Source organism: Mesoplodon mirus (assembly GCF_964341445.2).
Source record: "Mesoplodon mirus genome assembly, chromosome: 6".
Lineage (NCBI taxonomy): Eukaryota > Metazoa > Chordata > Mammalia > Artiodactyla > Ziphiidae > Mesoplodon > Mesoplodon mirus.
The window spans coordinates 42,361,506-42,374,012 of record NC_138982.1 but is presented as its reverse complement, the minus strand read 5'-3'; the positions used below and the strand labels follow the sequence as shown (position 1 = coordinate 42,374,012).

General features: G+C 38.6%; 1 protein-coding gene across 7 annotated transcripts in view; it reads left to right on the top strand.

Annotated features, from left to right (window-relative positions):
- Positions 1-12,507, top strand: part of LPP (LIM domain containing preferred translocation partner in lipoma) — a 709,708-nt gene that overhangs the window by 538,753 nt on the left and 158,448 nt on the right. The window lies entirely within an intron of this gene.

Here is a 12,507-nt window from a genome sequence, read left to right as displayed (position 1 = left end):
CTTTAAGTAAGAGACCAACTGTTCCGAGGGCGTCTGTAGCCCAGACTTCAGTGTCACTGGCAATATACTTTGACTATCTTTAACTCCTGAATTAACTGATGTGACACTAAGCATAGGCTTTCTGCCATGGCTCAGATACATACTGTAGGGAGATAACCCATCTAATGCCTCTCTATCAGCCATGTTAGCTGACTGTTGACCTTAAGGGAAAGCAAATCACTAAAAACCACTAAGAGCTATAGTGATTGTTTCCTCAAGTCATTTCTTGATAAAATATTACAAGCTGGAACCTTCAATTAAGTCTGAGCTGATTTTTTTTTAATGATTTCTTCTGAAAATGTGCTAGTTTTAGTGCTTCCATGCCCTTCCTTTTACATCTTCATCAAAAATTGTATCTGTTGCATTACAGTATTAGCTAACTGCCATAGCAGATGAATCATAGTAGAGCAGTATGATAAGTCCAGATCTTTGAAGGGAAGATAGCCTCTCATGTTCTGAACATTTTTCATCTACTTGGACTTGAATTTTGGCTGTAGCCGATTCCTAAGTGTCTTTCCATTAGCAAGGGTGTACTTGAGTGGGCCTAGAATGCTGTGCTATAGGGGGAAGAGAGGAAATATAGAAGAAAGTTGAAGGTAAGGAGAAATTCTCATCTAATTCAGTTAACCAGGCAGTAGATCTTTAGTTCACATCATTTGCAAGACTACAGGCCTTGGTTCAAGTGCTTGCATCTTGGAGCAACCTGTTTCCCTGGGCAACTAGAAAACTATGTTTCTACTAGAGGAGATTCTCAGTGACAGGGGTAGATACATAGAAAGAACAGGGGGTGATGAACTATAAATTACTATAATTTAGGGTAAAGTTCAGAACTTAAAATAGGAGAGGGAGGATTTTTAAATTAGCTATTAAAATTAATGGGGGAGAAAGTTTTCGTTGCTAGAAAATTAGGGAGCTTACAGGGCTAGTGGCCAGCATTTGGAGCTTATATTTTTCAGATAGTTTTGAGGGAGAAATGTAAAGGAAAGTTGAGTTTGTCTTTAGATATCCTTGAGCCATGTCTGTGAATTTATGCAGGTGTTCTCCATGTTGGTTGGTATACCTAGAGCCTCTAAGTTTTGTGTTTTCATTCATTTTGAAAGAGAAAGCATGTTTGTAGGTGAGAAGTTCCATGTCTCAGTCTGTGACCATGGCATGATTCTCTCCAAAATAATGGCGTTCTGGCTGTACAGACCCTAAGGCAGAAGGCAACAATCTTGGAATACAGTATCTCTGGAAATGAACAATGTTATATATCTGAGGATGGACTAAAAATATCTACCAGCTTATTTTTAAGCAGGAAGCTGTAATTATCTTGGCAGTGTTTACATGGTGTTGTCTTATTCCTTCTTCCAAAAAAAAACTGAAGTGTGTGAGTCTTAATATTGTTTAGTGAGCCATTTGAAGAATCCCTATGCCTTTAGAGCAGCACTAGGTAAATTCTCTTCACAGAACTTGGCATTTATCTAAGAATTTTTTTGTTTATCTCTTGAGCATTGTTAGTGAGGCATATTGTGAGTTTTTGCATAAAGCCAGAAGTTGGTTCTAGGGGAAGTAGGCTTTATTGCTTCAAAGGACAGGTGGACAGGGTGGAAGATATGAGGCAGTGGGGACCTGGCATGTGTCAAGCCCTAAGAGAAGAAAAGCATGGAGGGGAGTGTGCTATGAGTACTTTACTGATAAAACGACCTCACCATGCTTGGTACTATATATCTTCTCAGTTGAGAGCAAGATGGAGGTCCAAAGGATGTTCGTGAGTAGAAGCAGAATGCCCCAAACAATGGGGAAGATGGTTTATTTCTTTTCTATTCTAGTAAGACCAAAGGATAAGTGAGCATGTCTAGAGGACTTGGACAAAGAGGCTTAGGAAACTGGAAACCACTATTTGAGCTACAGTTGAAGGAGTGGAGAAAAGGAAACCTGGAGCCCTGAAAGCTATTGGAGAACTGCCATGTCGAAAAGGTACTAGACTTAATATGTGTTATTCCAAAGTTAGCTACAAAGGCAAGTGAGGGGAAGCTGGCAAATTTACATTTGGTATAATGAATTAACATGTTTAACAGACAGAAGAAATTTCTTGGAAGAGCTTAGGCCAAAGCCCAGTAACCCCTTGTTGGGGAAGTGGTGAAAGGTACTCAAGCATTCAATGGACTATTAGATTAGATTTCAAAAATACTTGTCCAACTCTGATATTCAGTGACTTAGGTGTCTCAACTTGCGTGGGAATCAAGCTCTTGCATCTAACTTCTAGTGCTACCCCCAGCTTATCATGATTATTACATGATTACAACTAACATTTATATAGTGCTTTGTAAAGCACTTTTATACTTGTTATATAATTTAATTTAAACTAGACAGCAGCCCTGCAAAGCAGACAGTATGTTTATTTCCATTTGGTATATGAAGAAACGGGATCTGTGTGATTAAGGGACTCCCCATGCCTCAGAGCCCTCTGCCGCCCCTGCTAGTCATAGATCCCATTAGCATCAGAATTCCACAGGGGCCCAGGCCTACTGATCCCAGATCCTATTCTCTTTCCACCCCATCATGCTCTCTTAGCACAATGTTACTGGATTGGTCATAGACTATGAGATAAATCAGTGAACATACTCTGTGTTTTAGCTTCTTCATCGGTACAAGGAACAATGTGATTGCTTTGAAAAGTTTTTAGAGGGTTTCAACTGGCAAGTGCTAAGTAATTTGTATTTCATTGTTTTTATTATTTTGTGTCAAGGAAATGGTTTCCAAAGTGCTCCTGTCAATTACAAACTAGAAAGTGATTCCAAGTGGGAGCTGCCTTTAGTACAGATGGAACCTGAAACCGTAAGGATCTTATTTTCACAGAAAAATAACCTAATTAATTAAAAACCCCAAAACCACAATGGAAGAATAAGTAGAAAATAAGTGGTTTAGAGAAAAGGTGGTATTGATTTGGGAAAAAAAATGGATTTCTTGGTTTTGTTTCTCTCTAGCTTTTTGTTTAAGGTCTCTGTGGGTCATGGGAATAGAATGTTTTCTATTAATGAGACATATTTGATGTATTTCCTTTTGTGGTAGTGATTTCTGGTAAAATGTTTGCTTGGGGCAATATATGGTCACAGCACTAAATAAATAATAATCCTAAGCATTTTATGTGTTCTATCTTAGCACACGTTAATTTTTAATTAATTTGGCTACATAGTGTGTTTTTAAGCATCGATTTGGAAACCTAGACTTGTAGTATCATAAAGAATAATTTAATCTTAGAAACTATCTAGGACAACCTTTCATGTTCCAGAAAACTAAAGCCCAAATGACTCGTTCAAGGTCATACAGCTGGGAGTGATTTGAACTCTATGGCCAAAATTTCTTTTCTGAACAAAGAATAGAAATTAGTCTCTGATGGTAAGAAGAGGAACGGCAGGGCTGTTCACAAAGGTAAGGGAGTAGGTTGGGCCTGCTATTTTTGTGAACCCAGACGCAGTGACACCTTATTCAAATTTGAGTTAAGAACACATTGCCCTTAAAAATGATAAAATAAAATGATAAAAACTTGTTAGAACCTTTGTACATATACTGTCCTTATCTCCTTGATTTTCAAATATAAATGAACTGAAGAGATTGCCAATATCCTCTTTTCTCATACTCATCAAGTCACTTACTTGTAGTCCTTATTGTTTACCTCACTAGTATATAAGTCTGATTGAAGGTAGCTTTTGTTTAGTACACTGCTGTGACCCCATCTTTGGTCCTAGATCAATTCCTGGCACATAGTAGATATTTAATGTTTAATTAATTAATTAAATCATGAATAAAAATTGTGAGCAGACATTCCATATTCCTTGTGGCAGGACATGGTATAAACTACAGAGGGAAAATACTTCATTTATTTAACACCTTATGGAATCTTAAAATGTTACAGCTAGAGGGAATCTTAAAGACTATCTAGGAAAATCCTCTCATTTTTAGATATTGGGAGAATAAGGGAGTTTTCTAGGTTTACAAACTAATTAGTAACAGAGCCATGGATTATAACTCAGACTTTCTCATTCCTTTTTTAAATCACGTAAAGACACTAGAGAATGTTTAAGGTAGAACAGCACATGGTTGCTACGATCATTGAACTTCAGTCAAAATTAGCTTGATACCCTTGGACTTGATCTCTTTTCCGTGTGTTTTCTTTGAAAATTAAAGATTGAAATTCGTCAATGGATAGATTACATAGTTAGGATTTCCTTTTTTAAGTTCTATATCATATTTTCTTCCCTCTGGGATTCCTTTGTGGTCCTTGGTTCCCAAGACAATCTCTTACCTCCTCAATTTTCTTCTGTTCTAATCTAATTGGGTCAGATGGGCGGGGCATCACACTGAAAAAAAAATCCTTTCTCCATGTTTACATGTTTTTTCCCTAGCAACCAGTTATAAAAGACCATTCTCTTATATTACCACCCCTTCAAGGCTGGGAAGACTCACCCAGGATTGGTGTTTCATACATACAGCAGATACTCACTCATTCTGTTGCATTGGGATCACCATTCTCTTTATCAAAGAATGAAAAAAAAGTATAAAAGAGATTTTTACTTTAAAATCAAGCATCCTTTACCTAATAACTGTGGAAATAAGCTTGATGTCCTGAGAGAGAAAGAGCTGGAGGGGCACACAATGTGTATGGCAAAAGAAAGTTTCAACTTGTAGGTTGTCTGTGGTTGTGTACTGAGACATGCAGAGCTGCGACCCAAACCTACAAGTGCTAATTACGCATTTTCTGATCTTAAACACACAAATACAGATAACTGTGAACTCAACTCCCTTTCCTTTGCAAACCACGCTCCTTTCCCCCAACCTGAACTTTCCCCACAACTTTCTCTAAAACCAGATAATCATCTCCTTCCAGACTTTGAAGTGACATTAGAATTGTCAGAAGGCATAATTAATTGACTGTCAGCAAAGCCATTGTTTGAACATCTGCAGAGTTCTACTTGGTAGGCATCTGTTGTACTTTCAATTGAACCGATTCACTCATCTTCAAATATTTACTGAGTGCTTGCAATACACCAATCATTGAAGTGTGTGCTATGGGAGAGAAAAGAAATAAGGTAACATAATGACCAAGGAGAGAAAGCATTTGTTCAATCCTCTAGCACCAAGGGCTTTGATGGAAAACAGATTTCATGACTGGAAGTGGAAAATACATTCTTTTTCATTCAGGTTCAGGGGCTTTTGCCGCTATTGCCAGCTGGCCTGTGCCAGATAAAATGCCAGAGGAGTCCACCTATTGCTGGGGAATAGAGAGACCTATTGGTGAAGCACTGTTTGTGGACAGAGTTCTCAGCAAAGACAATTGAATGCTTTAAGAGAAAAGCGAGCAGAAAATATCCAAGGCCGATAAACTGGGAAATCCCACAAGCAGGTCCAAATTTAATGACCTTATCCTGATTTTCTTCCTAGTTCTCACGCTGATGCCAGTCATGTTACACTAAATTCTCCCAGTTTCATTACAGCACTGCACAGTTCTGATCTCAGTCCACATTTGGTTCTCTGACTATCAAAATTTTAATTTATATCAGTCCTGGACCTGGCTCCACTCCTACCTGGAAGTTAACATCATTTGTTAAAATTCAACAAGAAGGAACACAAACACTGTGCAGGAGTGACTTGTTGAAGGAGGCTAAGATGATACAGTAGGAGGAGGTAATTGAAAACAGTTACTAACATCTACTGTCTCGCTCTCCACACACTCACACAGACACATACAACACTCACACAGACACACACAGACACATTCACACACACACTCTCACACAGACACACACAGGGACACACAGACACACTCACACAGACTCACACAGAAACACTCACACACACACTCACACAGACACACACACACCATTCAGCCCTAGGATCATGGCACAGTTAGAGAGCCGGCTATAAATCTTCCAACTTGAAAGCTTCCCATTCTTTGGTCATTGGAGGCCAGCTTCATAATTTTCACCACATATGCAAACCATCTGTACTATTATTTGCCTAACATTTTTGTTTAAATCAATTCATTTATTTTTTAACCTATTTTGTCTTCATTCATGTCAATAATATCCATAATTTGATTTTATGGATTAAAGTACTTGTGGCTTTTTTTCCCCTAAAAGGCATGAAACTAAATACCATAATTAAATTTAAAATGTTCATTCATGAACCCTCCAATGTTCAAATACTGAGAAATGTGTGTATAACTCAACCAGAAGATAAATTGATGGAATATTATGGTGAAATGATGTCAAAGGTTACCCACTGAGTTAAGTTTTACTAAAAAAAAATTTTTTTTATACCCAGCATCATCATGTTATCATGAGAGGCCGTGTAGTGGTGTAAAGAGCCAGGTATCAAGTAACCAGAGGCCAGATTCTGGGCCAGTCACTGTCCCACAATCTTGCTGTGACATATTAGGCCAGCCTCTTTTCCATGGACCTCATCTCTCATAGACTGATTCATGATCTCTTGGGATCCTTTGGCCTTTTAATTTACTTACCTCAAATACTTTTCATATACTGTCCTCTATACACTGTTAAAACATAAGTGGGTAGGAAAATAGCTGCCCTATGTAGAATTACAACACTGCTTGCTTCAGAAGAATTGGAAAAGAAACCCAAGAATTATATTTCCTAGACTGTTTTATACTCTGCTCAGTATTGTTCCTCATTTCCTAAGATTTACGAGAAGGTTCACATCATTTGAAGTAGCTTTAAATGTCAGTTAACAAACATAAACTAAGATTGTAGAACATAAGGAACACTGTGTACTGAGTTGGATATTCTAGCATCACTGTTTAAGGATTTTCCTGGTTTAATATGTTGTTCCCTGATGATACTTTGTATACATAAATAATATTAATATTAGTAACCATGAATGTGATCATGGTCTTCAGTGTATAATATAGCATTGTCATAAAAATAAATAATTCATCTGTTGTTACATGGCATAGTGACACCAAAACTGGACTTGGAGTCAGGAAATCCAAGTATCTTCTCTGTGTGACATTGGTGACATTTGACATTTGAAATGTGCTTTAGAACATATTATGCGTTATTTGAAAACTTTTTTTTAAATTAATTAATTTAGTTTTGGCTGAGTTGGGTCTTTGCTGCTGTGCACGGGCTTTTTCTGGTTGTGGCGAGCGGGGGCTACTCCTTGTTGCCGTGCGCGGGCTTCTCATCGCGGTGGCCTCTCTTGTTGCAGAGCACGGGCTCTAGGCGTGTGGGCTTCAGTAGTTGAGGCTCACGGGCTCTAGAGCGCAGTCTCAGTAGTTGTGGCACACGGGCTTAGTTGCTCCGTGGCATGTGGTATCTTTGCGGACCAGGGCTTGAACCCATGTCCCCTGCATTGGCAGGCGGATTCTTAACCGCTGCGCCACCAGGGAAGCCCTGAAAACATTTTTTTAACAGTTTTAGGATTGGAGAGAAATCAGCTTAAACAAGGACCAGTTAAGAGATGGAACCAAATTCTTAATGTAGGTTTTCTGGATTAAATTACATGTACTTTAAGCAACTTTATATAACCTCTTAAGCATTTTGAATTTCAGTTATTTCACCTATTAATAAAGGTTATCCTATCTATTTTATATAATTATTGTGAGGACCAAGTTAAAGAAATATATGTGAAAATGTATTCTAAACCATAACAAATCAAAAATTTAAGAGATGTCAGTATTGCTTCCCAGTGCAGCATCTAGCTTGATTTATGCCGCTTATGATTAGTGTGTAATAATCAGCCGCTCTGAATTTTTAATGTCACTGTTTATCTCTATTTAAATTAACACTTTGAATTTTCTTATGATGTTCTCTTGTTATTGGAATATCATTACAAAAAATGTTTTTCAGTCATTGTGTGTGAGAAAGCAACACACAGACATACCACAGTGTTCTCATTTGCTGAGCAAACTACTCTTGCTTTTTAATGTGGAATGAAGAAGAACTAATTGAAAAGAGACAAAAATGAATTTTGACTCAGATTGTGCAGGATGAATCATAACCCACTTTCTCATCTGAGATGTGAAGAAAAAATAAATTAAAATAAAGCCAGCCACCACACAGCTTTACTGTCAGTGTCAGCAGAATCAATATAGAGTGTTTTTCCACAGAACAAAGAGTGTATTACTACTAGGCTAAGAATTGCAGGTAGTAGAAAACATGGTTAATTTTTTCTTTGCTGATTTTTTTTTCCTGCTTTGTTTAGAGCATTCCAATCAGGAGAGTTTGGGACTCATCAGAAGTTGTCCAAAGCATTCAGAAATGTACCTGTGATCTCTATTGAGCAATTAGAGGCCAGTCAGAGATGGGACAAGCTTGGACCACATCTGATCCCAGTTTCCTTTGTCAGTTCAGTAGGGAGCAGGGTGACAGCAAAATAACAGAAACTTGGCCAGGGTATAATTGCTGCTTCCTTGAATTTAACTTACTTGGGTTATTGATGTGAATGATTAAAGAAAAATGAAGGCTTTGTCCTGCTGGAGTCCAGGATTCAGATGTATAATCTACCTTACTTGCAAAGGTAGCTTACTAGCTTTTTAAAAAAAGGGTTTGGTACAGATAGAAAGGCACTGTAACCTACCCTAGGATATAGTCTCCAATTTCTAAGTCAGCATTAATTTCATTTAAATTTTTGTTACTGTTGTATTTTATTCATAATTTTTATGGCCTTTATTTCTCATCTATATATACATACACACATGTGTATATATGTTATATATACTATGTAATATACATAATATATGTTTATATGTCTATACCTTCTACCTTACCATAAGATCATTGTGAAGAAAGTCCACCTCTTCCTTATCATGCTCTTCCCCGAAGAGCACCACAAGGAGATAGAGCTAGATGAGTTCTTAAATCTCCCTATGCCCCTCCATCAAGACTTTTGCTTGCAGTAGAGTTTCTCTAGTCTGACTTGATTCTAAATATCCCCATTAATGGTTCTGTTTACAATAAGACTAGCATGCACTGAGCACTTACTATGTACTGCAAGTTTTACATGCATTATACACATTTCTTGACTATAACCCTGTGAGGTGTAGGCATTGTTCTTTTCCAGATGAGAAAACTGAACCAAAAAGAAGGTAAATAATTTTCCCAGGGTCTAGTAATTATTGGAGTTGTAATCTGAACCCAGAGTCTGCCTCCTAACCACTGTATGTACTTTGTCAATGACTATAGCTTGCAGAAGGTCAGCTAACTAGGCCTGGCAGAAGATTGGGCCACAAAGCCTGTGCTCATCATATGGCTTTTCTGCCAAATTCCATTCTATTTCTCCCTCTGCTTCTCCTGGGGGACTTTTTTTAGTATGATTTGATTTCCTCTGATTGAAGAGTCCCACAACTGGCCAGGCAGCAGATAGAAATCCCTGCATGCCATCATTCTGTTTGCAGTCTACCAGATGTCTTCAGGGATACCGTCTTGGCTCCCCTACAAGGATAATAGTGCCCATGTGTGCTACTTACTCCAGACAATGTAAGACAAGTGCTGAATGTAAAACTATTTTTGTTAGCACTTGAAATGTACATTTCTATTCCTCTGTTCCCTCTTGAAATTGAAACCTGTTTCTTGTGATTTTAACATTATCTAAATCCAGAAAGTCCCTTCCCCCAATGCTTCATCCCAATCCAGTGAAGCTTTCTTTCACACATGGAAATAGTTACTTTTAACTTTCAGCAATCCATCTGCAGTGGCATCTTCTAATCTAGTGAGCCTTAGAAAAAGCCAAGTTCAGTCTCGCTGTCAAAGCAGAAATGAGAGACAGCAAGGAGAAGGGAATTTATCTTGAAAATAAGGTCACCCTATTGACATATCATCAGATAGAAGAGTTCTATGCAATAGCTAGCAATTGGCTCACTCAGTCGGAAGTTGATGCTATTTTAGGCTGTCAGCTGGGAGTGTCAATGTATCTATGAATTTTGGCATTTTATTTCATTAAGGTGGTTCAGGAAGCCAGACACTGATTAACTGATTCTTCGACTTAGTTCCCACTCCTAATTTTGGATGTGTGTTGTCTTCAGGAAGCTGTTGTGATACGCTGATGGTAAAGAAAACTTTTCTTGTGCTTCTAAAGCAATCCTGGGAACAGTCTACCCCACATCCTACTATCCTGGCATCTCCCCTGCTCTACATCTGGTCACAGGTGGTGTGGGGATACCATTGCTTCTGGTTCTCCTCTGGCCGACCAAGGAAATACAACTCAGGTGTGTGCATCTGGTTACCTTCCACCGTGTGTCTGTCATAGCAGCATTCTCACTGATACATTAGGTTCAAGGTGGATTTTCATTTGGAGATCACGTAAGAAGATACCTATGGAAGGAATGGCCTCAGCACTGCAGTTACTGTCAAAGTCAAGAGATACCTTAGACAGGCCACAAGATGTGTTTAGGTAAGACTAGGAAAATTCTAAACTTTTTTTGTCTCGTCGGTAAGGATTTGGGATCTGATTTGTTTATAAACATGCTTTTAAATGAGAAGGATAAGGATTTCTAGATAGGACATTTATGGTATTTGTTTGTTCATTTCTTTATTCAGTAGTTGTTGACGGCCTACTATGTGCCAAGCACTGTGTTAATTTCCATTAAACATTAGTCTACAAAAGAGAAAGAGAAGTTTTTAAAATAACTGAATTACAATATGATAAATGTATTACTGGAGTTAGGTGAAGAGTCTTATGGGAGGAAAAAAGTTAGAATGCTTAGTGTGATTGGAAAAGTGGAGAAAGGTTTTCCAGCATAGGTGATGTTGGGGCTGAATGTGGTGTAATTTCCCAGGTAAACCATGAATTTAAGGGCATTTCAGACAAACGACTCAGTGGATACAAAGAGACCAAGAGAGGATTACAAAAAGTGCAGAATGACTAGGGTAATGTAGTGGGGAAATGAGACTAAAAGGATGATCAGTGGTCAGATCAAAAGGGGTTTTTGTTTCCTGCTAAAGAGTCTAGAGTCTGTCCTGAAGGCCCTGAGGATCCATGAAGGATTTACGCAAGGGAACTACATGATCTGATAGACGTTGATTAAAGATCATGCTGGGTACTGTTGGGGAGACTGGCGTTGAACAGGAGGTGATTTGGGAGACTGAAGGTCATTTGCCTCAGTATATGGGGACAATAAAGAGCCTGAGCCAAGGCAGTCATGTTGTGACAATTCAGGGGAGAGTAAGAGGGATGTGTTTAGGCTTATTCCCGAGCTTCTGTATTCGGTGGATAATGACATTAAGTGAGGTGAGAAAACAGAAGAAGTTCAGTAGTGACGTGCCTTCAGCCCCCCGAGATCCTCCTTATCCGGAAGCAATGTAGTTCTATCTGTCGGTGCTTATTGAGCACCTGCTGTGTGCAGGCACTGTTGTAGGCATTGACACAAAGCAGGGGTAAAACAGACATAAAGCCTCTGTTATGGGCTTCCATTTTAGTAAGGAAAGACAACACATAAATAAGTCAAATACATCCTATGTCAGATGGTGATGTATCCTATAGAGAAAAATTGAGCAGAAGAAGGGGGACAGTGAATGCAGCATTGGTGGTTGGGGTAGAAGTAACACAGTAAAAATGTGACAAATGTAGTTGTGAGGTTCCTCTTGCTGGTGAAATCTGGTCTGCCTAATTTCGTTTCCTTTTCATTTGTGTTTTATAAATTGTTATTTCTCCTAAACAAAGGAAATAAATAGCAACATAAACATTTACAAACACAGAAATGTAGACACAATGGTTTGTGTTGCCAACATAACACATGCCAAGAAAAACAAAAGAAAACAGCAGCTAAAAAAGTAAATATAGGGCTTCCCTGGTGGTGCAGTGGTTGAGAGTCTGCCTGCCGATGCAGGAGACATGGGTTCGTGTCCCGGTCTGGGAAGATCCCACATGCCGCGGAGCGGCTGGGACCGTGAGCCATGGCCACTGAGCCTGTGCGTCCGGAGCCTGTGCTCCGCAATGGGAGAGGCCACAAAAAAAAGTAAATACATATTTTTTTAAAGTAAAAAACCGGAGGCTCCCTCAGACACTAATCTTTGTCATTCAAAACGCTGGATAGTATGAATTAGAATTTCACAGAAAGGAGAGAGAGAATATTTGAACCAGGATAATAATTCTGATATTTTAATGCTGGAGAGCCTTGGATTTAATCCAAATCTTTTAGTTTAGACAGAGAAAGAAAATAGCTTATTTGAGGACACCCAGGTAGGTCTAGCATTTAGGTTTCCTAACAGTTCATCTAGAATTCCTACCATTATCCACTGTACCAGACAGACCCAAAGCTTGGGATCTGGGATCTGGCTTCCTGGGTTTGAATTTCTCCTTTGCCACAGCAGCCTTAAGGAATTTTTACCTCTCTGCGTCAGTTTCCTCATTTGCAAAATAGGGATGATTATAATAGTATTTATGAGAGTGTTTTTGAGGATTAAAGTTAATATTAATACATGTAAATTACTCACAGCAGTGCCTGACACACAGTTACTGTTCAGAAAA